Source organism: Anopheles arabiensis, chromosome 3 (genome assembly GCF_016920715.1).
Source record: "Anopheles arabiensis isolate DONGOLA chromosome 3, AaraD3, whole genome shotgun sequence".
NCBI classification, from domain to species: Eukaryota; Metazoa; Arthropoda; class Insecta; order Diptera; family Culicidae; genus Anopheles; species Anopheles arabiensis.
In genome coordinates, this window is record NC_053518.1 from 84,771,390 (window position 1) to 84,797,524 (window position 26,135).

The 26,135-nt window shown below is 41.6% G+C and overlaps 1 protein-coding gene across 1 annotated transcript in view; it reads right to left on the reverse strand.

Annotated features, from left to right (window-relative positions):
* Positions 1–26,135, reverse strand: part of LOC120900289 (phosphatidylinositol phosphatase PTPRQ) — a 190,992-nt gene that overhangs the window by 34,074 nt on the left and 130,783 nt on the right. The window contains exon 3 of the mRNA XM_040307087.1: positions 25,785–25,902. The gene's annotated coding sequence lies outside the window, so the exon portion shown is untranslated. The remainder of the gene's footprint in view (positions 1–25,784; positions 25,903–26,135) is intronic.

Consider the following 26,135-nt stretch of genomic DNA (forward strand, 5'->3'; position numbering starts at 1 on the left):
ACCGACAACACGGCGCGAAAGAGTTTGTTTGCCTTTCTTCCATTCCACAGCACGAAACGATTTACTAAAACGGCAAAACTTCCGCGCTGACAGACGCACTGAAGTGGACCGTTTAAATGCGCCGACACACCGTGACGTTGACGTGATGGTGACAGTGGGCAAAGTGTTCTTTTTTTTTGTTTGCACATTAGTTTAGTATGCGCACTGGCCATCATCATACTGGTCGTTGTTGTGACAGTTGAAATAGTTACATTTTCGATCGGAATGATCATTTGCATGCCGTCGAAGACAGCTTAACCTTCTTAGATGCGAACGAAAATGGTTGGTTGGAAGGTTGGCTTTCCAAAAGGGAAATTTGAATTTTCCAAGATTTTTTTTTCTAACAGGTTATTTATTAACTTAGTTTTGTTTGAGTAGAACCTAGATGATTTAATGGTTTACTTTTTTATTTAGTTTATCATTACGGCACGGCCGTTTTACGAGACTTTTGCCAACGAGTGGTGTTTTCTCGCTTAATTTCAGTGTAATAGTTTTCCATATTTCCATTTCTACTTCTTAGCTTATTTTCAATAATTCTTTTACTATTGTTTGTCTACTCTCAAACAAGGATAAAAAGAGAAAATAAATTACAGTCGTTGCCGCTAAATTTTGGCTGAGGGGAACTTTTCCTCTCCAGTGAAATTGAACCAGTCCAGTCAAATTTTAGTTTTTTTCTGCTATATTTCAATTTTTTTATCAGAATATGGCTTATTGTACACCAAAAGAGAGGATATTCAATTCCCGAACTATCTAGTTAATAAAAAAAAACATTCAGTTAATAAATTAAATGCATTTCCTTGTGATGAAATGTTTCAAAACTTTAAATTTAAAATTTTGTAATTGGAATTGTTATATTTTAAATTCCATTATGACATTACTAAAGATCTTAACTTAAATTCAATGATCTTGAAACACACAGTTTCAGATTACGTTAAACTGTGTTAAACGTTAATAACGCAATTGACTTACAGTCAAAAATTGAGATCCGCTGTCAAAAAATAGTGACTTAGATTCAAACATAGGTAATTAAGAAGCAAAGACAGTATTACATCAAACATTAATCGATGTGAATAAATTATCGCAGTTGTAACGCATAGTAAATCTGTTTTGTTTTTACTAAAGCAAAGTACGGTTTTACTTTTTTTAAATTCTCCTCTGCCCAGCATGTCACCTCTGTATTGGTCTGTGTTTTTTTTTAACAGCACGAATTTACGGACAGTCGAATAAAAGGTACTAAAGTAAACGGCGTTCCGCTTTAAACAGTAACTGAAGTAAAAAAAAAACTTTGAAAAGCACAGAATAATATTGACAAATTTAACAAAAGAAAACAGAGTATTAACTTATTTCAATCAATAATTAATAGCAAACTCTTAAACCCATAAACAAATGAACTATCACACAAAGGTTAACAGCACGAGATGTGCTAAGATGTTTGAAAAAAAGGGGCAAACAGAATGGCATGAAATATTACACAAAATTAAATATAAATGTGTGACAGCGAAACGGTTAGGACGCTTGTCGTCGACGACAAGTGTTTACTTTTCGTTTTCCTTCAACATTCAGCGCGCTCATGCACCTCTCACCTTTCACCGACCAAAAAAAAAAAACCAATCGTTATGGCGGGTTCGTGGTTTGCTCTTTTTTTTCTTCTTACTTTCGATTTTTAGCAACACGCGCACACACAATCCAATGTCACTAACGTTCCCGAACGCTGTCGCCGGTTAGTGTTGCTACAGTAACGGCGGCTATTTACGGGGCTGGCATGTCAAGGTGTCACAAAACAGCAAACAGCCTGTGCCAGTGCATGCATCCCCCCTCTGCCTACGCTCTTGTTACACCGGACAAAACGTTCGTTTGTGTGGTGGGGGAGCATCCTGGCAGTGTGTAGCCGCGACCTGAGAAGAGGTGGACATTTAATTAGCGCCATTACACGGTAATTACACCCATCTTATCTCAAACGCGGGTGGTGGTAAAGTTGGTTCCAAAAAATTAACGAAACCAACCGTGCTGTACTGTCCCAACCGGAACATTTCGACCCATAAGTAACACTACTAAGAGAGAGACATAGAGAAAGAGAGAGTGAGCGTGCTTGGTGATGCAAAAGCAACCCACCAATTTTGGCTTGACTGACAAGAGACCGTCAGCGAGCCGCGACATTACCGTAAATTGTGTCCCATTCGGTTGCGTTTCGTTTCTAGCGTAAATAACCGTTCCTTCAGCGCGATGTGCTTCCCATTGCTTTCCCCGTATCCTGAAGGCGCCCATAACCCTTACGTCAATGCACCAACGCGCGTCTTCTACCATCCTCCAAGACGGTTTACGGCTTTGTCGCGTGATAAACGGAGCGATATTCATAAATTCCCGCGGTCCTGGTCCTGCGAGTGGGACCGGGGGCCGGAACGAGTGTTCGCGGATCGGCACTTTCTACCTGTTTTATCCATTCACGGTGGCCAAATAGTACCGCTCCGTTTAGGTCGGGTTAAATTTTATCAATATCATAAACTTTATACCTTATCGGAGTACTCGTCGTCCATCGGAGTGCCGACCCAGCCAACCGAACGGACAGGTACAAATCGCGGCATCGCTCGATTTGCCACTTATGAGTGGGTGAGAGGTTTTCTTTTGGTTTCTCTTTGATGGCTCGGGGTGGTTTTTATGACACATTTGTTAGTTTCATTTGATAGAGGGCTACTGGGGGGACTGAAATTACCACCACTGGTGGCACTCGCGCTTGGTTATTGAGTGGCACCGTGAAGGAAAATGGCAGGTGGCGCTCGTAAAACTAAAGAGTTTTTCGCTACCCGTTAGCAATATGCGTGGAGCGTGTTTATAGCTAACATACGGAGGAGCGGTGGTGCTTTCGAGAAGTTTTGGAGCACTGTTTCTTCCATAAAAGTGTGTGTGAGTGTTTTTATTTGTAGCTCATAAGTAAGAATGAAACAAGTTGGCAAAAATGAAACAAAAATGAAATAGGGACAAGCCTCATTTTTGGGAACAGTTCCGCGAATATTGTTTTAGCATCTTGTCTTACTTTTAGTCATTTCCTTTTTAATTTTGGCATGTTTGAGATGTTTTCTATATTTTTGTTCATTTCATTTATTTGCTGAGTCCCTAAAATATTGAAGTAATATTAGATTTTATTTTGTGATCAATCTGTTTTATTAGATATATTTTATTGGATACTGGATATTGGAAGATACTAAATCCAAGGTTATATTTTTTCCATTTTTAACTATTCCAAATCAGTCTAAAAAGAACCTAAAGATGATTGAAAAACGTCCTACTACTTACAAGTAGCTCCTAATTTAATAAATACCAAACTACCGATTTCCTTCGAAACCTTAGTCCTCCTCTTCGTACCCACCAATTAGCCCCCTTTTCATTCATAAATCCCAAGCATCGGAAACCGAAAGTGATTGATCACAACGTGTTCGAGCGCGTTCTTTCAAGCCCGCATGTGCAGGAAGAAATCTTCAAAACCTTTTAATCCTTAAATGAAGCCTCGATGCCATATAATTATCTAGAACCTTTCCCGGGTTCCAGGAATTCCTTCGCGCAAAAGGACAACGCCGGCTTCACCCCGAGCGGTTCGCTAAGGGGACGCCGGATCGCCTCGACCGAGTGGGCTTTCCGTACTAATTATACTCGATCGAACTCGGCTCGCTGCGATCGATTAAAGGAAGCTCACACCGGTAGGCTCACAGCGGGATGTCAGGAAGTTGTTTTACTTGCGCGAAACGGTACCAAAAATTCGGTTTAGCTGCACAAGAACCCTAGCCGGCGGGTTTAGTTCCGATGCAGCAAACGAAAAGGAGCCTGTACAAAAAAAAAACGAAAGTGGAAAAGTATTAATTTCAACTCGGATGGCGTCGCCAGGATGTTGGAATGCATTTTTTTGGGAAGTTTTTTTCTTCTTCATAAAACGACGCAAAATTGAGGTTCCGTGATTAATTTCCAATTAGCTCGCCAAACCACCAGCGAAGTTCCTGTTTGTCGTTGCCTGTTTTTTGCTCTTTCCATTCATGAATGGTTTCGTTGTAGTGTTTTTTTTTTGGTTGGTCCAATTCCCGCTACTAAGATGAAAGCGAAAACAGCACGAGCTGAAGGTGGCACAGGCTGGTAGGAAACAGCTGTGGCGACAGCTCAACGCATCGCGCGCCATTCCAGCGTCACACCGAGCGGACAAAAAAAAAGAAGGTAAATATACACCGTTGGAGACCCATCAGCCTCCGGTCGTGCACGTGCCATGTGATGAAAGTTGGTGGAGTCCCATGCATTTCACTTTTTATTTTAAACTGCAGAACCGCAGTAGCTTCCACGGAAATGCACCCAACCGGCGGGACAACTGACAAACGTCAAACTGCTGCACCGAGTGGAACTCCACAGGGAGGGCGGCGTTCGTGTGTGTGTGTGTGTGTGTGTATGTGTGCATACGAGTTTGCTTTTTATAATTGCCACACACAGCACAAACGAAACGTTTTAAATTACGCGATGCGGTTTGCGTTCCGTGCCATGTGCCCTCGATCAAACAAACAAACACAGTTGGTCGGCCCTGTTGTTCTACGGCTGCCTGCCAGAGTGTTCGGGGAATGCTGGAAAACGGCAAAAAAGTCTACATGAAATCAAATAATGAACGTTTGAAGGATGCTCTATGATCATTTTTGCAGCTTGTCGTTTTCTGAAGAACGTCGTCTTTTTATACTGTTTTTGTTTTTTTGGGTTTTGTTCAGTAATCCATTTCGCTTGATGAAATACACTCAACAACCTATTGTCCTTTGACTCTCTTCATCTCAACGATGAAGCTCCCCGAGAGCCACCTAGAACGCCTCCATAAAATCTAACCATTTCTGCTAAACACATCAATCTCGCATCGATTTCAGATTTTGCTAGAAATGAATCAGGCTTTGCTTTACTATGGACACTTTGGTTATGATGGGGAAAATGGGAGGTTTGTTCTTGTTTTTCGAGGGTGCTCTGTCCAATTGGATAGATGGCGAATGTCCTCGTGGGTTTGTTTGGGAAGTGGTCGCCCCAAGTATGCAGTGACAATGGTGATTGTTTCGAGGAACGAGTCGTTGCTCCTTTTTACTGCTCAATATGCTCGGGGAGCATCAGAGAAACGATGGATAGGCATGGTTTTCGAGAGGAGTTTTATTTTGCGCTGGACCGAAATCGTGTTCGGTGAAGATTGGGAAGAGGTTGATCCATCTAAAACAAATCTTCAACAAGGAAGTCACGATGGCAGTCAACTTACATGGAATATGATGTTAGAATAATATATTTAAGGAAAAGTTTATAACCAAACCAAACCTAACCATGATGTTCTTTCAAACTGTCAATGAAGCTATAGTTTGCATTTGCTCTCCGCTGTTTTTTATGAGCTTCGTTACCAATTAGCGCATCCCAGACCACCAATATTTCGTAAAATGACTTAAAAGCCTCAAGCTTGAATTTTATTTCAGAATTTTAAGACTTATTGTTACCTTTCAAATAAGAAGATTTCGATTATTACTTCTGTTACCTATAGCATTGATTATAGATAACCGTTTGCTATATGAAGTGTAATGAGTTTCATGATGGATATATTACATGCTTACTAGTGAAATGAAACAGCATCTTTGCACTGGCCAATTCCGATTCCGGACGGTCCCGGCCGATTCCGACTGTGGATGACTCCAACTCTGTCCTTGGATGACTCCGACTCTGAACGATTCTGGACGACTCCGGATCCAATTGGTATCAAAATATACTCTAATTCCTGCAATCCAAAAGAACCTCATAGGATCTAAAAAGCAAAGAGCAAAACCACATGCTTTTACGCGTTCATACAGAAAATCCATATGAGAACGATGACTATTCATTACCATTTTAATCCCGATTATGTTCACCCTTTCCTTACATACCTGGTTGAATAATTCCACCGTCTTTAATGCATCGCAGTAATTAACATACCAACGAGAAACGTGACTTTCAAGAGGCTTTACATTGCTACAACCTAATTAATCCTTTTCCCCTCACACGTTTGGTAGGACACGTTTTACATGCTTTCCTTATTCAGCAACTTTCACTTTTTTTTATTTCATGTTTCATCTGTTTTTTAGACATTTCCATTCCACAAGAAACAACCGCAGGACTTACACGTCACAGGAGTACGAGGAGTTAATCGATTTGTGTTCCTATCTCCGATCTACGCCTACGGTGTGTGAGGGATTGTAGGAAGAAAAAGGCCAAACGGCTGGATTACATCCATGAAAGGGTCTCGTACCATAAAAGGGTGACATTTTATTTCGATTCAAGCACTGAATAAATTTCCTTAAGGCTTTCTTTTCCCTTTGCTCCCTTTTTTCTCGACGAGATTCTTATCTCTTCCCTACCCTGTCCTACCCCTTTGGTTAGCAGGTTTTTTGGCATTCAAAGAGCTGGTTGGAGTCCCCAGCGTGGCTGTAGGGTCAGCGAAGGAAACGGGTTTATCCTTATCGCGGTCAACGTGCGGCGAAAGCGGGCCCTTAACGGCAGCTAAACCGCTCTGAACCAACCGATAAGCAAGCAAGTCAACACACGCATACGCAATCAGGCGCAGGAAGACCCTTTCCTTTCCCGAAGCCAAAAAGCTCCCTTAAAGAAACGTTGAAATTTATTCAAACCTGCTCTTATCTGAAATTAAAAGACTGGAAAGAAGATAAGGGTGGCTTTACCTAGCAGGGAAAGGCTTTGAACTTGCAACGAGCCCGCTGACCTTTCTTCGGGGACAAAATGTCCCAAAAATCGAAAGGACTCCAAAGCGATCAAGGATAACGAAAAATGGGTGGACCGAGCAAAGCAAAAACAAAAAAGGGTAACCATTTTACTACTATGACTACTACTTGTTTTTTGTTTACCAAAACCCTCAAAAAGCGCTCGAGGTTGTGGTTTAGCGGCAAATTATAATTTAAGATCCTTCCCACGAGCACAAAAAGGGCTCTCGCGCAGGCAAACCTATCCCGGAATGCTTTACGACAGGTGAATTTATGACTTAAACCTTTGCTTGATTTGTTACTATTACTGACCAGCGCTGGGTAGGATATTAAAGGGGTTGTTTTGTTTCTCTTCTCATGCACGAGGAAATTCCAAACCGGAAGCGAAACGTGAAATATCGCTCACCTTTTGGGACGGGTTTTCCTTTCCACTTTCTCGCGAGGTGCGAGCGCGTGAGGTTAGTTGATTGTTTGAACAAGTTTAGTGCCTTTTCTTCAAAGTTCCGGCAGTCCGGAAATCGACCCATACCAATTAGGATGTGTAATAAAATTCAACCAAAAATGTGAGATCAAAGATAAAACAAATCATTCCCTTTGGTCCGATTGGGTCATTTATAAATTCCAAGTTTCGATGCACGGCCCAAGGACCTTCCAGAAATTAGTCCAAAACAGCAGAAACACCTAATAAAAAGGATGCTTGGTGAGAATTTCCTTTCCGACAGTATCCTTGTTTTCATCAGACCGCCCTCGCTGAAGTAGAACAGACCAAAGGCTAAAATTAGCTGCATACGAAACCGATCGGTTTCAGATCCTTGATCCCGTGATCCTTACTCTGGTTTGCTTTGTTACGCCGACGACATTGCCGTCGCAACCCGGTGAACCCTATAATTTTCCATCCTTTGCTAATAATCGATCACTGCGCTCAGTTAGCGACTTCTTCTAGATTGTGTCCTTCGGCCGTCTTTGAAAATCGGAATCTCCGGTTGAATGTCGCCAAGCAATGGGCTAACCATGCTACTCTCCTCTGTTCAGAATCTCCCATCCCATCCCTTCTTCAAAGTGCCATGTTCCGAGCAGATCGATCAACCTTTCTTTCGGCAAACATTGCGTCAAACAAATAGAACGGATCAGCAAAGAAGTGGTTAAATTCGCCGTTCCTTTTTGTTGGAAAAGAGTGAAAAAAGGGAAAAACGACCGAAATTTGGTGTTTATCCCCCTTTTTTTTTTGGCTCAGAAACGGATGCAATTGCAGATTTGTTTGACAACAATTTTGAAGCTTTTTTCGGGCGTGTTTTTTTCTCTCTCGATCACTTGAAACTCCAACAAACTACCCTACCGCTACACACGCTACTCCAAATCGGGTTAAAAAAGGGCTTAAGGAATCGGTTTCGGCTTTGCTTTAGGAACAAACAATGCCGAATTGTTTAGCGGGTGCGGCGCTTCTGTGCTATGATTGTGTCGCAACCTACCTTTGCTTTTGCGATGAAAACGATGATGATGGACGCGTTATGTGCTTTTCCTTTCCTTTTTTTAAAGCAATACGATTGTTTGCGAACAAATCCTTTCTATTTGGGCATTTGGCTTGAAGGGATCCCTTTCTTTTCGGCTCATTGGTTGCAGTCTTGCGTCACAGCTTTTTTTTTGCTCCTCTTCCCATATTGTGCTTTACGAAAGTACGCCTCCAAAATGCTCTACACACAAAGCTAGGGTTGACGTTTAGCGTTTGTTGTTTGGCTGATTTTGTGTACAGTAATTTGGTACAATTTTCCATTCTTCTTGAAGGAGGATACAATTCTGGAAGGAGAAAAAATGCACGTGTTTGGGGTACATATGAGGGCACGTTCGTTGAGCTACCCTTTTTTGTTAGTTCCGATGGGCCGAAGCCTACTAAATGAACCAAGAAAAGGGTCTTAAGGGTTGATTGATGTGACCAATAATTTTGCCAAGAGGCACAAGCATACATAGAGGTACCTTTGTTTGTTTTTGCTTTAAATGAATTAGAAAAAGTTAATGAAAAGGGATCGGTTTCGGCATTTTTTTTTTCATTACTGTTGAGTTTGTGTAATGAACTTTACAAACATTTGAAAAAGAGCTGACCTTGTGCAAAATTGTCATTTTTTTCCTTCAAACCAAATAGACAAAACTAACACTTGAATCTTTGGAAGGCATACCACAAAAACATAACAATTTATTGGTTTCTCTTCAATCTTCACCAAAGATATTTTTACAGGCATAGGTAGGCGGTCTGTAAGGTTAAAATGCATTGGCATTACATTTTTTACTGATTTTTTCCTTATTCCTGATTTGATTTGCCCTTTAATCCTTTTGTCTTACAAGGTAAAGATCACCGTTTTATTTGACTTAAATAAAACCAATCGTAGTAGATACTTAATATCAAACTTCATTGTATACTTACACTTTTCTAATCTCAAACTCATCGCTTTAAAACACTAACAAATGTTAGTGTAATCGTTATTAATGATCCCCCTATCACGTGGGCTTGTTTTATGTGTTACCTGCCCATACACAAAGCACGCTAAACGATGCCCTATCACTGCGATCCACTTGAGCCATTCGGCAATTATTTGTCACGGTTCCGCGCTATCAACGGTCATCACACAAAACCAAACAGCGTCATGATCGCCTCCGTATCAGCCCGTTTCGATCATCTATCGAAAGTGAGTACGTTTTTACCACAAACAGCAGCAGATCTAGATGCACTGTCGTCTCCCTCCGATATTGTAAATGTACACTCACGGCTGGAAACTGTCAATTGTGATCCATCCATTGGGAAGCAAAAAAGAAAGAGCGAAAAGCGAGAAAGAGAGCAAACAATGTAGCAACAAAAGGTGCCAGTTAGTTTAGTTTTTGAAAAATAATTTTCAAACACGTGTGGCAATGTGTGTGTGTGTTGCTGTGCTGGCGCGATACGATGGGTTGCATGCGTTGCGAGCGAGGGGGTCCCACCGTTTGCTTCCGGGACTGGCAACATCTGTCGCCGTAACCTTTGGCCTTACCTTGCCGCGTTCGCTTTCGTCCGTCTGCCGTTTGCCGTGTCTTCATTTTCGGCTTCACGCAATTCCTCGCAATTTTCGGCACCCGGGTTTCCTGGGTGAAGTGGAGGCAGTAATGCAGCAGCAGCAGCAGCTAGATCCGAGGCATGGAAGGAGCGGAGAATCCTTCACCTCACCAACAAACCAGTTGCCGAAAATTCGACATTTATTCCCAAAAGCTAGCCAAGAGCAAATGAAAACGAAAACGAACACCTTTTACCCTTGTCGGGGTTTGTGGTGCGGTGTGGCCGTGTGTGCGAGCCTTGCTCTATGTGTGAGAGGTTGGGAAGCCCTTCCTGCCAGCACCAGGATGACCATTCGCATTATGCATCAAAACACCCTTACATGGTGCACCCTTGCATCATGGCCGGTCTGAAAAGGGATAAAGGCCGCACAGTCTTTGCATGGCTCTCTTTCTCTCCCGCGTGTCCCTTCACGCACGGTAAAAAGGGGTCTGCGAGTAGCGGGTTTTGGCGGGAAAAGCGTAAACCCTCTGGAGGGTTTTTGCATAAGCCGTATATTGATTCGATTCGATTGCTTTCCCCCCGCTTCACTTCGGTTGTGCACGCCATGGCCGACAGCGATAAAAATGGAGGGATTGTGAACGGTGCACGCACACATGCACGAAACATAACAGCACAACATCAACAACAAAAAACGGGGTAGCGAACGTTAAATTTGCATTCATCCATTCTTCGCTGCCATTGTGCTACGCTGGGAATGGAAATTTGATGCCATACGATGCTTCCCATAGGCAGCCGAACCGCTGAGCCGTTGAGCCAATGCGCGCGCCATTTGCGAAAGGGGCTTGTGAAACGGTAAGCCATAAAAACGATGGACGATGCGCGTTCCGGGGGTTTGACGATAATCGAGCGAATCGATAAAACTGAAGCGCAGAAACGAAGCTAGGACGTAGGGTTTATTTTTATGTATCGTGAGTTTGGCTTCTAGCAATGGTCATTTCGATAATGTTTCTATTGACTGGCTGTGAAGGGATTATTGTGCATGTTTGCGTGTAGAGAATGAGTAATATGGGCAAAAAATTCAAATTTTGTTGGAGAAATAATAGTGTTTTAAAATGTATTTTACACTCTGAAACATTTAAGAAACTGTCGTAAATGGCGGTTTATTCGTTGTTTGTTTTGTACCTCTTTTTACAGATTTCTTAGGTACAGGAACATTTTTAACTTTTTTTTTTAATTTCATTGTACAAAAAATAATTGTATATTAAAAATCACATAATATAATAAAAAGAAGAATACGATTTCTATTATTATTATCAATACTACCACTAATGCTACAGGATATGCTGTAAATTACTACTGGATATGCTTAAAGATGGTAGTAATCAATACATTGAATCCGTAAAAAATGATACAATGTAATTCTGACATAAAAACACATCCTAAGTATCATATATTTTCTTAGAAAGCTGCATGCAATTCAAATAAATATGTAAAACCCAGCTAAGTACAATATCGCATTGGTCATTGTTTCCAAGTCACTTCATGATAGACTTCAATTGAAATAATATTAACTGGATCATAATTCGAAACCTTAATGCCAATTTTACAAATAACATTGAATAAGAAACTTGAGAAAAGGTGCAAAAAGTTTGAAATACATTATTAATCGTTAGTAACATAAAAATAGAACGTAAAAATGACGCCCTTGAAAAACATATCATTCAAAATGCTTTCAAAGAGCGTGTTCTTTCGTCCATCTTTTTATTCGCTTTCCTATGCTGTCCAAATAAAAAAACAAACAAAAGCCACCCAATCAATTCCTTCATCTCCCTTGGGTTTTCCGATCCATCCAAAGCCCACATTAAGTTTAAAAAAACTAAAACAACCCAAATCTGTCAGCAAGAAAATGATGCGCCCGTAAACTGTCGAAAAAGGTCACTTTAAATAATGCCCATACATGGTTTTAGTTTTTTGGCTCGTGCTCATATGATCCGCCCAGTGGTGGTGGTGCCAGCCGTCCGATGAGTTGAGACTCCCTCTGCAATAAAAAAACTGCACCGCACTGTGAAAACAATCAACTTTCATTCAGCGAATGAAGATTGAATGTGCTTTAGGAAGAGTCGAACAGAAAAAAACAACACACGAAAAATCTAAAGACCAGCATTGGATCAAAAGCTGCATGTTTATAGTAAATAAAAAAAAATGCGTACACACAGCTTCATAAAAACACACACACCATGCGTTTATTTGATCCCGTGCAGGACACGTAATATCTTGCAGCTTGCACGCTGCAATCTACAGCGATTGAGAGGCCAAACGAAACGAGCCTAAAACAGACATAAACAAAAAAAATAAGCTAGCCACCGTTAAAATTTTCCATTCACCCAGCACCGGTAGGGAAATTTATTTTCACCTTCTCTCGGTCGGTTTTGACTGGTCGAATAGGGTATCTACCTTTTCCATTTTAAAAGTTCAATTTTTTGTATTATTTTGTGCGCATTGTTGAGGACCCTTTTCTGGGGGTTTTCTTCGTTGCCGGTTCGTTTGCGTAAAACTCATCTCATTTCAGGACTGGCGGAAAAAGTTTCGGACACAGCGCACACGCACAGTACCCTCGCTAGTGGCCTGTTCCGCTTTTCAAACCATCTCCCTGGTCCAGTCATTAAAAGGGCTCAGAAAAGGCATTTGATAAGGGTCCGGTCATAGGGGCATCGACATTGGGCTAACGGCTTTCGGATTTTCGATCAATGTTCAATGTCCGAACCAGGGGAAGGGTCGATGTTGTGTTGTGTTCCGATTGCCTCGAAACTTTGCCCGTGAGGTTGTGTATAATGCAGGAAAATGGAACCGTATTTGCATTTTCTGCTGCTTGGTTGGCTTGGCAATGCTTGCAATGGGGTTTGTGCGTTTTATTCGCTGTGTGCTAGCAGCTTGCAATCGGACGCAACCGTTTTCGCTTGACGTAATTAATCGATTCTTTTGGACAAGCTTTAGCCCCGCGAATTTGTCGATGAAAGGCGATTGGAACGGATCGGACGCTGGAAGATTAATTTTTGTGTTTGTACCTTCAGCACGCTGAAGTCCGTAGTGTTTGGAAGTTGTACATTTTTTACATTTCAGTCCTTCTTATTGAATCTATTGTATTGTTTATGTTAAGGATCATATCGCATGATCATGTATTATACATTAGTTTCAACCCAGTCAAAGGAAATTATTTCATTTCATTTCATTTCATTTCATTTCATTTCATTTCATTTCATTTCATTTCATTTCATTTCATTTATTTAATACAATATCCGCCATCAAGGCTAAATATAATAGACTTAAAACTAATTTAATACTAACAAATAAACAAAATAATTCATGAAAAACTAAGCCTAACTAACCTAGTCTTGACCTAGCAAAAAAGAAATGAAAAAAACAAGAGTAGTGCGTAGAGACTATCATAAACTTAACAAAAAAAATAAGAGAGTAATAGAAAACTAAGGAGAATAATTAAAGGGAATTAGAAGAAAAAATACGGTTACGGAAAGAGTTAAGAGAGGAGTCGAAATCAAAGAGATAGTAAAAGTGGTTAAACAACCTGAAACAGGACAGAAGAGGGTCATTGAAAGTATAAAGAGTATGACGTGTTTCAATTGACAGAGGATCACGTGGACGAAGAGAACGAGAGGGAACATACAGCGAGATGGACGAGAGTAAATCAGGAGCATCAGTAGCAGAAAGTAATAAGCCACCAATAAAACAAGCCTGAAACACTTGGCGGCGGAAGCTTAAGGAGTGAAGATTGAATAACTGCAATCGCGTTTCATAGGGAGGTAGTGAGGCAGCACCGAACAAACGACGAAAGGCAATCCTGGTAAAGAGGCGCTGAATGCTTTCAATTCTCGAACAGCCATCAATAGTGGGAGGATTCCAGATGATACTTGCATATTCAAGAATAGGCCTTACCAAAGCACAATAAAGGATTCTTAGGATGCTTTGATCTCTAAAAATAGAGGTAAAACGTAAGATAAACCCAAGGGATCGATTTGCTTTTAGTAGCACCTCATCAAGCTGCAGTTTAAAGTTAAGACGACAGTCAAGTATAATACCAAGGTCACGGATGGACATAACACGAGAGAGGGAAGCGCTAGAGAGAGTATAGTTAAATAAAATAGGAGAAAGAGAGTGAGAGAAAGAAATAACAGAACATTTTTCGGGACACAGGCGAAGTAAATTGGATGAACACCAATGAGTCATTGAAAGTATAAAGAGTATGACGTGTTTCAATTGACAGAGGATCACGTGGACGAAGAGAACGAGAGGGAACATACAGCGAGATGGACGAGAGTAAATCAGGAGCATCAGTAGCAGAAAGTAATAAGCCACCAATAAAACAAGCCTGAAACACTTGGCGGCGGAAGCTTAAGGAGTGAAGATTGAATAACTGCAATCGCGTTTCATAGGGAGGTAGTGAGGCAGCACCGAACAAACGACGAAAGGCAATCCTGGTAAAGAGGCGCTGAATGCTTTCAATTCTCGAACAGCCATCAATAGTGGGAGGATTCCAGATGATACTTGCATATTCAAGAATAGGCCTTACCAAAGCACAATAAAGGATTCTTAGGATGCTTTGATCTCTAAAAATAGAGGTAAAACGTAAGATAAACCCAAGGGTTCGATTTGCTTTTAGTAGCACCTCATCAAGCTGCAGTTCTGCACACTAGTCTATTAGACATAAGGGACGCACGATAAAGCCGTTCGGGCCATTAAACCTGTAAATAACCACAAAACAACGCAATTATTATCATTATTATTAACATAACTTTTATGAAATGTTATTGATTTACTAAAAAGCATAGCCTTTTGCACTTTTAAGTGTTTTTTACCAAAGTACCATTATAAGTACACAAAACAGTACTTATACGGTAAAAATCGACTTCGAATCAAGCACATCCTTCCCGACGTGGGTAGACTACAGTCGTTATACAGTATTTTAGTCAATATTTTCATGACTCAATTTTAAACATTTTTTATGATCAAATTATGTAAGAAATCATCAATAAGGTAGTAACCCATGCTATTCATATGCAAACAGCTTCGAAACTAAGTTCCATTTATACTATATACAGTTCCTAAGGTATCTTTGCCTACCACCACTATAGGAACACAATACGACGACTAAAGGAACAATATCACCATTATAGGCACAACCAAGCAGTCACATGTATGTATAGCATGTCCTATGTAGCAGTCATATATATTTTTTCTTAATTTGTTGTGTTTGATGGCTGTGATTGCGAAGATAAAACATATACCAGTTGCTGTGTGTTAAAATATTCATAATTTTACCTTCCTGACACTTAAAATCCATTAAAGTACATCTGTACACCTACAAACTGTGCCACTATTGGTACATTTACCCTATATTGAACACCAGTGCATGTTAAACGATAACATCTAACATTCTAGCGATTAAGTAAATTCACATCTTCATGATTTTAGTAAAGATTACATCCGATTTTTATGCAAAATAAATTGGTATAGCCAATTGTGAAAAGTCGTGAGAGTGAAAAGTCGTAATTACACACCAGAACACAAATTAAAAACAGCATACGCTTAAATAATTCCCAACGAATCCCTTGTGGAATGTATACTACAAATTACTAAAACAGCGCAGATTGCAAATCATACACACCACATATTGAACACTCCATCTCTCTCTCTCTCTCGTTCTCTCTGTCTCGCCGTTCTCCAGAGACCCGTTCGTACAAGTTAATCAGTGCAAAACGATTGCCTCGACCACTTCAGCACTTTTTTGCACTCGGTGGCCACCCCCACAAACCCAAAAGCACTGCACCAAAAAAAAACAAAGATCAAATTAATGAACAGCGATGAAAGCGAAAACAACCAGTCCCTTAAGACAACCGTAACCGTCTTGCGCTAAATAAGTAATGCCTAAAAAGTGAGTGTATGTGCGCCACCCTATCTAATAAATTTCCAATATGTCTTTCCGATGACTTTGTACGAACGAAAGCAGCACGTGCGCGCACGTCCTCGCCCAAGAAGTTCTAAAGATGTCTTGTTTTTTGGAAGAGCTGTTTCTTCCCTTTCCAAACTGAGCTGAGTTGGGTAAATACAAACCTGTGGATTGGCCACGAGCCTTAACGGGACCTCCACATGTGCGTGTTTTTAATGATTAGCCCTCCCTTAGAGTCACACTGTATAGGTGAACGTATTAAAAAAACGCTTCCCTCCCAGGGGCCAAAGTTCATCAACCAGCCAACCACCGGGATGCTGGAGGTGATATTTTTAATTTCCATCCCGTAGGCTCCTTCGGCCCCGGGACACACAGTTTCTTCCCATTCCATCGTCCCGGTTTCAAGGAGCCCCCGTTAAATCGAGAAACAATTCTACGGTTAATGCTTTATGCTTCCCTGTTGCTGTTGGTGTGTTGTGCTTTTTTATCTGTAAAGGTTAACCGTCGTCCCTTTTTTGTTGTTGTTGGTTTCTTCGGTCCAGAGTGGTAGGGACGGCGGCTCGTGGCAACGCCAAGATGGAAGATGTTTGTCTTTTGCTACTGAATTTTGGTTGCTCAGTTGCAAAGGGGAAGACGACAGCAAGCACCAACGAGCAGCCCAGTCAGCACGCGGAACAACTTTTCGGGACAATGTTTTTGCCCGTTTTGTTTTTCTTGCCTTTCCTTTTTTTTAACAAATATACGAGTGTTGTTTTTCTTATTTAAAGTTTCCCCCTCGATGGTAGTAGCTTCCTCGTTTTGGCACGTGGATATTTTAAGACCCCCTTAGAAACGCGCAGGCAACGATGGTAACCGCCCGTGCCCGTAGATTGTTTTTGCTTCTTGGTACATCGTCGTTGCCGTGATGGTTAAAAAATACTGGCATCTAGGGAACCGAACAGAGTTCTCCAGGAGTTCCTAAGAAGTTCAGTTTCTGTTCGGTGGGCCGGGAACGTGCTCGAGTTAATTTGTGCACCATTAACCGATGATACCTTACGCCTGTGTTCTTGGGAGGTGCGCAGAAGAAGTGTTTCAATTTGATCTTCTTTTCCCCTGTCCTGGAGGAACCTCGGGAAGACCCTTCAGGGGGTAATGAAGTGGCCGCTCGGATAGGCTTTTCATCATCTTCTCTTCGCGATTTTTTAATAGGATTTACACATAAATATTTAATAATAACTGCTCCAATGAGTGCCGTGCACATAGCTGGAGTTAATTGGCGAGCAGGATGATGCGTTAGTTTATTTGCGTAGTTGTTTCACTCATCTACCGTATACGACTCCCATGTGGGAATGTGTAAGCTACCGGGGTCTGTTTTTTGTCTTAAATTTTATAGCGACCATTTTGTTTCAACAGCTTTCATTGTATGCTATTTTTTCTACACTTTCACCAAATAATTTATGCCCGTGCGACACGCCGTGGTGAAAAATCGATTACGTTTGCCCAGTGCGTAATGCCAGTCTCGTAATGGCGATCCGAATGGCAACCAAAAACCAAATCCCTTTCCCCCGTCGACAGTCAACAACATTATTGAGCTGCATTAAAGATTGGTGTATAATGCATTTTTTTCTCTTCTTCTTCTCTCGCAACATAGCCTTCCTTCAATGTCTGTCGCTGACGGCCAACATGTCCATGGCAAATGAAAATTTATGCGTTTCTCTACGCGTGGACGGAGGATATTCCAGCGTCCAGCCAGGAAGGGGCATGTCCGACGGGCAAGCAAAAATAGAGGAGAGAGAAAAAAAACCCCGTGTGAGGGGTTGCAAGCTTGGGAGTTGGCTCACACGGGGTAAGGAAGCATAAAGAAGGAATCAAAATTAAGGGGTTGGACTAGTGTGTATGCTTGTGTGTATGGGGGATCTTTTTTTTTGCTGCGTTTGTGTATGTGTCGCCCTGCAAATCCGTTATGTGTGTGCGCTTGTTAAGGGTGAACGTCCATTTGCAGCAGCAGCAGAGGCAGCAGCGTGATGCAATGAGTATTCATCTTTGTGGACAAAAAGGGGTTCAAAATCACCCCATTTGGAAGATTTGATTCCGGTTGGGTGGTAATGGTAAGGGATGGATAGAAAGACCGTCCACCACCAACACGTTCCAGCGAGGAAGTACAGTTACGCCAGCGGCCACCGTATGTGCTGCTGGTGAGTCACCTAACGCCGAATTGTAGACCACCAAACACCCGATATCCAGCTTTATCCTTTCCGTGCAGCCCAAATCCATGATATTGCAATAGTATATGATCCGGTGGAAGGAGTCAGCTGTCCGAAAGCATGCTGTTTTTAATCAGTTTTCTTAGCATCCAGTGGCGATTTTCCGATGCCGTTAAATGGCGTCTCAAAGCCATTAAGCGTTGATTGACACACCGTTGGGGGTATTTTGGGTTAATTATTTTATGTGGCCAAAATAACGACGGTTTTTGGCAAAAGGTTAGTTCAGGTGAAGATTAGGGAAGATATTTTTTATAATAACATAAACGTTAAATGCTTTACGACCAAATCGAGTTGATAATCGATCATTTCAGCCTAAGAAAGTACTGAAAAAAGGTTTGACTTACAAACACAATCAAGTAAAACAAGTTGCAGTACAATCACAAAACTTGTACAATCATCAACACATTACTTGAGAAATAGTTCCTTAATAGATTTTTTGTACTCGGAAGACAGTTGTTGGCATCTTTCGCGCATAATGCGGTCAATTTATTAGTAGTCAACACAATTTTACCTCCTGAAACTCATAAAATCCTTCTTTAAAAAGCCGTTAGTTTGACAAGTGAAATATGATGTTTGATATAGAAGTTATGTTTTATTTATTTTGTATGTTTATTGCGCTAGCCGATATTAGTTTTTATATTTATGAAGAGTAATTTTGTTCATATAGAGACCTTTCGTTTGAAATCATTCATGATCTTTCCTTATTGCATAGTCTTATAACATCATTAAATGCTTTAAATTAATTTCACTTTGGTTTCATAAGTTCCACTTTCCATCGGTTCCAACGGTTCCAGCAATGCTCTTTGATGTATTCACCATTGACCGTGGGGGACTGGCAGAAATTAAAGGAAATACATTCTTTTTTGTTTTACTTTCACTCTACCGCACGAGCTTTCCACTGCTTAACGGCCTGACGCACATCGACTCATTAATCATTTAATTACGAGCTTCATCTCTAGTTTTTGCTTTATTTTTTGTTTTCACTTCTCTTTCTTTCTGTGCTACTCTCCTGCTCACCCCGCTTTGTCCTTTGTTTTAAAGAGGTCCTTTAGGGGAGGAGAAGGTGGAAGAGTGAAAAAAACTTTTCTTGCTAAACGATTTTCCAGTCCTCTAATTTTATCTCGTTTTCTTCCTGTGGACACATTTTACCTGTGCCGTCGGGGCTGGGTTTCTCTTCGCTTCTTCGGCTCCATCCCTTCCCCCGCTATCCTAACGCAAGTGAAAAGCTGGAAAATCAAATTTTTGATGTTTTAATTAGCGTAACTTTGCTCCGCTTTTCCTTTGCTGCGAACGCACGGGTGACGGTGGTGTCTCGCTTTTCCATCGCTTTCCCGCGAAAGTACAATCGCCCGTGGGTTTTTGCTGTCCGAGCGCCTGTTTACGACAAACTGTTTGTGTCGTTGCGATTTCAATCTTAGCCCCGGAGGCTCCTTTCCATGGACTGTTAGCTTTTTTGTACGCAGTAAGAGCTACCCCACTTTCCTGTGTAGTTTGTTGCTTCAGCTATGAATAAGTGATAAGAGCAGAAGCTACAGGAGCAACAAAGGTGTTCGATCCAGGAGAGCAATATGTACACAAACGCAGAAGAAAAGATCATCCTTACATTGTACATTGTAGACTGGAATTTTAAAGCACCAACGTTTAAAAAAACTGATGTATTGTAAAGGCAACAAATTGTCCAACACCCCAACTCCGCTATAGGAAGTGACTGATTCCTACAAACATCGTCGCACCGTTGGAAGCACGCGGAAGGGAAATAAATGCTGATGATGACAGGGAAAATATTTTCAATTAATGAGCCAATGATTAATGACAGCGCCCGCGATGTTTCGTCGGAGGCGTGCGATAATGGAGAAATGAATTTTCATTAATTTAGTCATTCGCAACGACGGCTATGCCGGTCAGCCGGAATTGCGCTGCGTGACGGAATCCTTGATGTTTGATGTAATGTGCGGTAGGCTGTAATGGAGTTGGTGGGATGTTTAAAATGTTATCGGGATGTTGATTTGTGTTTTAGGAGATTATCCATAATGACCGAAAGTATATGAAGAATACATACAAACATTGTCACGCAAGACGCATTATATGTTTTAAAATGTCGTTGATGCGACGGGTGCTTACGGCTTTCCTTCAAAAATTCAAATAATATCCTGCTATGATAACTGATAACGTTTACAACTGATAACATTTAACAAAATTGAACGGTATATATTAGAATTAGAAATGCAAGCAAAAATATGATGATGTGACCATTTTCTAAAGGGCTTTACGTGCGATTTTCTCAATCAGTTTGGCTCGCCTCACGCATATGGACGCACACTCTTGACATGCAATAGTAGTGCAGACACGGGCTACGTTCATCTGTCTCCACTCAACTATGAAAACAGCATCAAGCGAGATCACAACTTTTCCCCTTCAAAATTCCTTTCTAATTAAACCATTTTCCTTTCCTCCTACCATCAACCATCCGTCACCCTAGAGCACGTGTCAATCCCGCCAGAATGATCTATCGATTCCGCTGCGTTCCTGCGCCCGGTTCTGGATTGCGTTTCCATTATCGGGTTTCAAGCCACCTTCACTTTCACACACGCACACGCATACTGTCTTCTTCCGTCATCCAGATGGCCACCCGAAGCGGGAAGGTAGGTCAATCGATTGCAAAAGTCGGCGTAGGCAGCTTTCCAACCCAGGAACTCCCTTTTACCGAACGCAGACTGTACCATGGTCCTGGCCAGGGCCACTCGATCCAAAAGACCTGCAGACTTTGATTGATTGGCGGAAGATAAAAGGCATCATTCTTTTCAATTTTTCTCTCTATCACACGCTTTCACCAACGTTTCCTTTCGCTGTGCGTGTATTGCTTAGACAAGCCTTCCCTTTTGTTGTTTGCCAGTCGACGGTAACGCGCAAAATGGCGCAACTCTTTTCCCACCTCTTCCCTGCAGCCGAAAGCCCATGCGGTGTACAATATCCGTCTTGCTAAGGCCTCTACTCTTCCTGTTTGTCTCAAGGCGCAATTCGAGATTTGGATCCTGTGAGTGATGGAGAGTGCGTGTGTATGTGTGTGTGTGTCTGTTCATTTTTCCGCTTGATCGATTCGGACCCAAAGGTGGATGGCGTGTTGATGGATCCCGGTGTCCGGTGTCGATAAGAATTCGAAGCCTCCAGCAGCCACCCCAGCGTTCAGATACTCTACAGAACCTCTTTGGGAAAGGATTCGGCTCGATGCCTTGGAGGGATTAGTTTGTGCTGCTTTGTTCGGATTCTTTTTTCCACGAGGAGAGCTGTACATGCGAAAGACAAGTAATCTTCCCTGCTGTCTGTCTCGCAGACGCAAACGTGGAAGCCTTTCTCTTTTTGTTTGGTCTAATTCGTCCTGGGTTGGCCAGCATCCGATGGACAACCCTCGCCGTCATCGGTTGCCGTCCAGAATGATGAATCATTTCGAACCGATTTCGTCCGGGTAAGAATGGCTTGACATGTGGGCAGTGGTAGTGGCGATTGGTGGTGGTTATCGTACACACATTATTGCGTTTACTCTTCCATCAGTCAAAACTTTGCCATCCCTTCGTTCCCGCATGCCATTGGTGCTGTTCACATAGGATGTTGGATTTAGCATGGATTTGGACGTACGCTTACGTTCAATAGGTAGTTTGATGTTTGTTTTGTTTTTAGATATATATTATTTCTTATTTTTTCGATGTTCCGATCAACCCAGTTAAAGCTTTTTTGCAGCCTTTAATGCCTAAACATACTGCCGCAAAGCAACACAATGATTACAAATGTGGCTTTGTTTACTAAATGCGGCCAACCCCTACCACTGTTCCCAAAACTGGAAAATGAAACTCGTCCATCATCTCTGGGAAGAGTTTCAGCCTCGTTGGACAAACGGATTACCGAATCCGTAACTGGAGTAACATCTCCAGTGTAGGCTGCTTCTTTCACCATAAACACAATCTCAAGATGTCGGAATCAGCACAAAAAAAAACGTCCAGGAGGTAACAGAAGGCCGATTATGTCACCGTACCGACCCACATGCGTCCAGAAAAATCGGGTGTCGTTAGTGTCACGTGGGAATGGGTAACATTTTTTTTGGGACAATTTAGCACAAGATTCGCTCAAAATTTGACCGATATGACCGAACACTGCGTCGCACTGCTGGGGTGCTGCCGATCATCGATCATCCTTGTGGCTCGTGGGTATGGTGGCATTTTGCAAATGGACTTTGTCTCTTTTTTTATCTGCTGCTAGCTTTCTGTCTCTGCTCTATCGCCCACATAGAAGATTGTCACTCCGGTGCTGAAAAGGCAATACGATCCTCATGCGAGATGTTGAAAGAAGGTGGAGAGCATTCGTCACTTTGATGTGGGCCATTGTTTGCCGTGTGTTGCGTGTTGTTGTCCGTAATACTTGCGTTGGTGTCTTGTAAGAATTGTATGGGTTATTGTGAAATGGCATTATGAGTGATGTTGGGATTATGCGAAAAGGTTTGTAACTCATTCGTCACTGATTCAAAAGTATTGAAGATTTCATTATTAAGTTATTGAATAGAAATGTGAAGGCTGTAAAAGAAACCGGTATGAACAACATCTAAACGACTGGGACCTGGAATATCGTAAATATGCCTTAATGCAATGTGAAACTTAAGTTTCCTCATTCCTAGTTAAGAACACTACCACGATTGCCAAACCTCATCATGAAATAGAAAATTTAGGTTCAAATATGAATATTAGACAAAGATCCTGGAGTTCGATTCTCCTAATGTATCTGACGTAACATTTTTTCTCACACATGTATTGTTGAAAACTTAAAGCAGCTGGTATGACTTTTTTTCAATAAAATGATGAATAAAGTTTGAGAAAAATACGTCGTTCTTAAAATCATCATTCCACATTAAAGGTCAAATGCTTCAGATAGTGCCAAATTATACAAAAAACAGCTTCCAATAACCTGCCTGTATCTGCACCCATTTAATGATAGAAAATAATAACCGAACCATACGGATAAAAATACCAAGAAAATCGTCAATAGGATAAAACATACTACTCCCACCAATCAGAAGAAAAACCGTAGCTCCCCGGTACTAATGTGCGGGCTTTATTGTATTGTAGAATCACTCCGAGAATAAAGAAGAAGAAGAAAAAAAACTAGACAAAACTTGGGCATTCAAAAATTCAAAAGAAAGCCTTCAACCACCAACCACCGGGATGCTGCTGGACGTGGTTAACCGTGTCGGTAGTAGCAGCAGGGATCGCACCCAGCAAAGTAAAGCGTGGACCGAGAAAGAATAGAAATTAAATCAATCTTTTATGAAGCCCTGGTGATGTGGCGCATGACGATGATTAAGCGCCGTCGTGCCAGTTGGCTTCGTGTTGCTTGATTCTTTACCAGCCTCCCTTTCCAGCAGCCCTCATAGGCAGCAGTAGCAGCAGCAGCAGCAGCAGCATGAGTAATGATTGAAGATGCCCGGTTTCGGAAGCCCATTGACGGCACCCGTCCGCCACTCTCTCTATTTCTCGCTAGCTGGCGATGGCGGTGGAACGGTGTTACAATTAATTTGCTAAAAAACCTATTCTCTTCCTTCCGCATGAAAGATGAAAGGCACGTCCTTTCTGTTTGCCATTCGGTTGTGTCCGGTTTCGGAACGGCGGGGCGTGTGTTTTGGAGAGGGTGGAAGTGCATGCTTTTCCCGCTTTTATTTCTTATCACTCAACGTGAAATGTCGTTTCTTTTACTAATTTCCCCCTGCGCCCAAAAGCAGAAGCTGACGATGAGTTTTTCCGCCACATTCCAGCGTTCGTACGAAACGTTTACTGGGCAAAGCCTAACGAGCCACGGGTTTGGAGGCTTTTGTTCGCTTAACGTTTTCATCCGGACTCCATTTTTTGTGATGGTACCAATAAATTTGGTTCACTTTGCCGATGACAAAAGCCATCGCCGTCTTAGGCCCGGGAAGCAAAAAGCATCCCTGCGGTGAAAAACTAATAAAATGCAATCTTTTCCCTATTTTCTTCTCGTTTGCTCAATTTTAAATTAAAGAAGCGCACAAAAACACCTGCCAGCACCGCGCCTTTTGCCTGCTGCAGTGCGATGGCTAAAAGTGTGTTCCGGTTCGAAGGACCAAAAAACACACTTCACTCCCAAAAAATCTACCTTCTCTTTTCCCGATCTTCCCGTAAATCGTAAATAAGTTTTGCGGCCCCAAATCAACTTAACCTATTTTTTGCGTTGCGTTCGGTTGCGGCATTGTTTCTAGTTTTGAGCCGGCAATAAAACGCCCTCTGCGCAAAGAAAGGAAACTATAAAAGCGCACAGCGAAAGGTAAGGATGTTGTGTACAAAATTAGAAATCAAAAACTCGACGCACAAACCTTTTGCAGCTTTCATGGATGCATCAGCCAGCCAGGGTGAAATGGCTACGAAGTCGGCCGGCTACAAAAAAACCCGGCCCCGGCAGACAGACGCTAATGAGCGGCACGCGGCATGCCGCCAATCGGTGTGACCGCCCTTTCATCGCTTGCCATACGCCGCTTTGCTTGCTGTGTTTTAATTCTTCGCCGGCTAGCGGAGCGTGTTTTCACCTTTCTTCGATCTCGTTAAAATTTCAGCGTCCAGCTTGGCGCGGTGTGGCACGCCCGGTGCACCGACAATTTTACAATGTTTTGGTAAACATCATGTTGTTGTGTTTTTTCGTCGTTTTTTTTTTTTGCTTTATGGCAGTGGGTGTACCCAAGACACACGCGGTCTTCGAGAGGCACACGTTCCGATCGGGCCGAGAAGTGTGGCCATGTTCCACTTTTTTATGGCAAGCAATAGTTGAACCTTTTGGATTGCTGTTGTTTTACAGGATGTTTTCAGTTGCTTCGTCTTGCTTGTCTTTTTCTCAGGTGTTCGCGGCGTCGTGGTGTTGGTGGCGGGAAGCAACTTACGAATATTTATTGTGCAGCGTGCGTCTTGGCTTGGGTGAATAAATCGCAAACCGCGGGTGGAAGCGCGTTTATCGAGATCTTAATTTAGATGATTACATTAAGCCATGAAGGATCGCGAACGATCACAACAAACCGTAGCAATAAATTTGCTGTCGGATGAAAGGGAGAAGACAATAGTAAGGGGCTATAAAGCAACATATTTTATTTGTTTCAAAATACTTGCTTGTCTTCAAAGTCGTCACTGTTGAGTGTTTTAGCGGTAAATATTTTAAGAAAAATTTTTTATTTGAATGAAGACTTAAGAACATTGTAAAAATGTAACAATTTTTGTTCGAATGTTCTCATTTTAAGTATAGATTTTAATAGATCTTCATTAAAAACACGCAATGTTACATGATGTGTTCGTTGATGTTGTATAAGCTGTAGTGAGATCATTAATGGTTTTTGAAGAATACTTCAAATATGGTCCAATATATGCTAAGAATATACTTTAAATTCACTTACTTTAAAATTTACTATTATTAATTTTAGATGAAATTTTATTAAATTTTATTTCACAGAGCATTTAACAGCTTCATTATGCTATACAAAAAATATAGAAGAAACAGTAATTGCAATGAAACTACGTTCTTTGGTACATATTCTTTCTACATAATTCACAACGTGCACTTTGCCAACAATAGCTCAATATTTTCGACGTGGCATGTTTTACAGTCTAATAACATAAACACCAGCACCAGCCCATATGGCACAGCAACACTTACACATCGGGGCAAGAAACTCCCGAACATAATCCTTACTCTTAACCAGGACCACCGAAATTCCAAACCAACGCAAGAAAAAGGTTACCGTTACTTACCCTTTCAATCTGAAACGTGACCCACCAGCGGATCAAATATGTTGTTAAGTATTTTATTTCCAGCACTCGCGCCGCGAAGATCCTCTCGATCTCGCTGTTTCCCCCGTTGTTTTTCATCCTGGAATCAAAGGAGAAAGACCCTTATAAAAAAGCACATACACAGTATACATAGAAGAACCTAAAGAAACCTTACAAACAAGAGAACACCATCTAACGCCTGCCATTTACCTGGCACGTGTTTGAGTGGTGTAGCCTTCCTTTTTTTTAATAGGTGAAAGAGCTCATGCTCGAGGCAAGGCTTAACGATCCACCGTAAAAGTAAGAAGAAAAAAACAGAAGAAAATCGAAAGG